Below are 3,972 nucleotides of genomic sequence, written 5' to 3'. Positions count from 1 at the left end.
CTTTGTAAAAAGACAAGGAGTGTACATGTAACTATTCGGGCCGATGTAATTAAGAACGTTCGGGATGGGGCTACAAGATTTGGAGTCGACGACATCTGGACGCCATCCCCGAGCGTATTATACTAACCTGGAGATTTTTCAGTTTTTATCTATCTTCTTCTACAGTTTTTCTCCGATTGTTTTCAAATTGGTGTCGTCGGGAAGATCTTGTCAACGCTCACAACTCCTGCGTGGCGGAATTTTGTTTTTGTTTCCTAGGGGCGAAATAAACCACCTTTTGCGCGGCGCGCTTCGAGGGGTAGTCGACTTTGGGCGCCCAAAAGTTTCTTACAGCGCGAATCGCGGTCTCTTTTCTCGTGTCACTAATAGAAGGTCGAGCTATGTGAAGTACCCAAAAGTTGAATACGATTTTATGCCGGGATTTTAGCGAAATCTACCAAAATGGCAATTACGAATGAACGGGACGTCGGAACTGTGTATCGACAAAGGGAATGTGGTAACCCCCGACGAGATCTTACTGATGGTGGAGTCAAAACTTAAAACGCGAATTGCGAGTGCACGGTAAGTGAGAAAATGGTACCGACAAAGTGAACGTGGTAGCTTTCGGCAAGATCTTATTTATGGTGGAGTCAATATTGGCTAATAAAACACTGATCTGCCACACAAAAATGCGCTGAAGTCCCTTCGATCTCATACGAGGACTTTGATAATTTTTTTACTAAGGAAGGCAAACTTTTAGCCCGGTTTCACGTCGATTTGATGAAAGGACTACGGAAAGAATGCGCTGCAAACTTCTTATTTACTAGTATGAGTTAATTACCATAGTAATTAAACTGGTGGGTAACACGTTTTACAATTGGAAACATCGTGATTATTTCAGTAGATCGATCTCGGTCAGAAATCCTCCCACAATAATTAAACCGCGATAAATTTCCAAATTTAGCCCATGACTATTAAATTTTCATTAATAAATAGACTTAATTTACGAATTAGTGACATAATTTCAGTTCTAAAATGAAGTTAGCCTCGGTAAGTATACTTACTATACAATAATTCATATCAACTAACACGAAATTTTTAGACATTTTTTATGCTGTGCGTAATTTTAATTGTTTACGCCCAACGACCTGGGTACTTACCAGCTACGGGACCGGTTGGTTATCCCGAATTAGCGAGTAGGTTTAAAGAGGATTTTATGGTTGACTTTGAACCGGCGGCGGCGCCCCATAGTGTCTACAGACCGACGCCTTACTGGTGCTATTGGGATACGAAATATTGCTGAATTAGTTAAACAATGTATCACCAATTACATACCTAATAAATAATTGCCGGTAATGATTATGAGCTGGGAAAAATGAAAATATTTAAAGGGTTGAAGCTACAACTTATGAATTCTTTGAAGTTTTCAGAGCATCCTTTTGTTTCTTATTAATGTTTCATTCAATATGAGAAAATCTAACAATCGTCGGATACTGTATTGAATATTTCTGAAGCATTGTTGTATTATAAAGTGCGATGAAAAGTTTTGACAACCAATTCCGCTTGAGAGAAGTAGTCGATTAATTTTAAAGTTTGCTAGACAATTTTTCCCGGTTTCCACTTGAATTTTTCACCCTTTGAACTTTATAATAATTGTAAAAGACAGTTTATCCTCATTTTATTGAATAGAGCCGCTCTAATCAAGAGAAGTGATTTACACAAACTCGCCAGAATTGAAAATGTGAACGAAAACTGTACAAAACATCTCTTATCGTAGAAATCCTTTACAACAATAAGCAGAAACCCTTAAATTCCCTTTTTCGCGTTCGCGGATCCGCGATACGAACAATTTCGACGTTAGGAATCTGGACATGCTCGGCTGAAGAGGGGGGAAGTTCCCTCTGGACCAAATACTTGTGGGAATCAATTCTGTATAGGGAATCAATCCTCAAAATGTTCCGCAATTTATTTGCGTTTCGTTTTTTAATTCTCCTAGATACAATACAACCCCAACACATATAAAGATATAAGGATGGAGGCCCGTAAAGTTGGAGGTGCCACATAAAGCCATAGACACGCAATAATTTTGTGATCATTTTGTGCCAATTTTGGCCGTATGATCAAATTTTGTAATCAAGCCGTATAAGGGAGATATTCAAAATTTTCAGTTGGTACCTCCAACTTCACGAAGAGAAAGAACGGATCTTTGACTATTCAATTTTAAAAAAAGCCCTTATCCTGCAATAGCGCACCCAATCTGGGGGGTTAGAAAAAGGCATGCTTTTAACGTATACGTAAGGTAGATTGAAACTGAGTTTTTGGAAAAAAGTGAATTATTTCTGTTTTTCAGTATTTTTACATTGGTACTTAATTAGTTTGTCGAATGTTATTATTTTTTTCCCAGAACCAACTAAGCGATTTTAGCCTGTAATAAGTTACGCGCGTTAGTTGAATAAGCATTTGAAACAAATTATATTATATTATATTATATTACATTATATTAAATACAGGGTGCCGCCCATTATGTATGGAATATAGTATATAGGTATCTCGGTAAATATCAAATGTAGACAAAATTATTATATATGAAAGTTGCTTAACATTTTATTTTCTATAATAAGGCAGCATTCAGTTGTTTTTATTTCAGAAAACAAATTAGTAACGAAAAACAATTGAATTTTTTAAATGGCAGTGCATCTTTCCATTAGGCTCATTTGATAGATATTTTTTTCTCTTTTCGACATGTTACGCGAATCTAAAGCGGTAGCTGGCGCTCCAACTGACCAATTAGGGGCTCCTTTTGGAAGTCCCCCTTCAAACCATAACAAATAGCGAGACCTAATGAAACCACTTCTAATTATCACTGCCAACTTAGAGGTTGAGGGAGTAGTATTGAAATACTCAAATGGTTCACCGAAAGTATGAATTAAAATTAGTGGTTTTTATCGATCGCTCTGTTAGAATCCATATAGTGCATTTATTATAGAAACTCAAAATGATCAGCGAAAGTCTGACCAGCTCCTTTATAAAAAGAATTAATGTGAAATGTAAAAATGTATTTGCGCTAAGCTGCGTAGTTTGAGTTTGGCCCCATGAAGCTATTTACAAATACCTTACCGCAGTTTTACGCCTCTTGTCAGCGTAGAATAATAAATACACATCCTACTCGCTCCACTTTCCTATACAGCTTAAATATCATAAAACTTCGAAACTTTCCTTTGTGCACCATGATCTAGAGGCCAGGGACAATGGGCGCTTACACAAGTTGTGGTTTACCGATAGAGGATAATAAAACTTTTGGTGATTTGATTTTGAAACTTTGACACATAAATTATAAATTTCGAAAGCAATTATTCTATAAATGCGTTTATTGTCCGATCTAAATTCTATTGCGGTAGACTAACAATGTACCCCCATCGTTTTCTGCCCTACACTTAGCTTCGTTTAATAAAAATTTTGGAAGAGAATGCCAGCAAGGTAAGTGTAAGAGGTCGGCAAACGTTACTATGTCAAGCTCCAGAGAGGTAACTCAAAAGAACTGTTCGATTGTGTTGTCCTAAACATCATCTATAGGGCATTTAAACTTCAAACCTTATAAATATGTGAAATACACTTTCACTCCAAATCAAAACCTACCAGGCCATTCCGCATGTGGCCGACCGATTTGCAGTTGTTTAGTCGCCTCGTACGACAGGCAGTGTCGTCTGCGGTAGGGTTATTCTTTTCCGACCCTACACGGGTAGTTGCCCGGTAGTATAATGTAATTCAAAAGATCGGCATTTTCTCTATGTGTCTAACGTAATGGAAAACAAATTGAATGAAAGAAATAAACCGCTTGAAAGTCGCTTGGGAAATTAGACTACTGGAAAATTATTTAATTCGACAAATTCAACCAGATTATTAATGTGAATTCTACCTAATGACAACAACTACATTACGGTTCATCAAGTTTCCCCATTTAGTTCACATTAAGATCATCAACATCTGTGTGAT

At 37.1% G+C, this 3,972-nt stretch overlaps 1 long non-coding RNA gene across 1 annotated transcript; it reads left to right on the top strand.

Moving 5' to 3' along the window:
• The first annotated feature begins 889 nt into the window (after window positions 1–889).
• LOC116159954 lies at window positions 890–1,369 on the top strand. The gene is made up of 2 exons (XR_004143110.1): window positions 890–1,029; window positions 1,082–1,369. It is a non-coding gene; the product is annotated as an uncharacterized LOC116159954 (long non-coding RNA).
• Window positions 1,370–3,972: the final 2,603 nt, after the last annotated feature.

This window comes from Photinus pyralis, unplaced genomic scaffold, assembly GCF_008802855.1.
Source record: "Photinus pyralis isolate 1611_PpyrPB1 unplaced genomic scaffold, Ppyr1.3 Ppyr1.4_LG1, whole genome shotgun sequence".
In the NCBI taxonomy this organism is placed as follows: domain Eukaryota; kingdom Metazoa; phylum Arthropoda; class Insecta; order Coleoptera; family Lampyridae; genus Photinus; species Photinus pyralis.
This window is presented reverse-complemented; position numbering and strand designations above follow the sequence as displayed.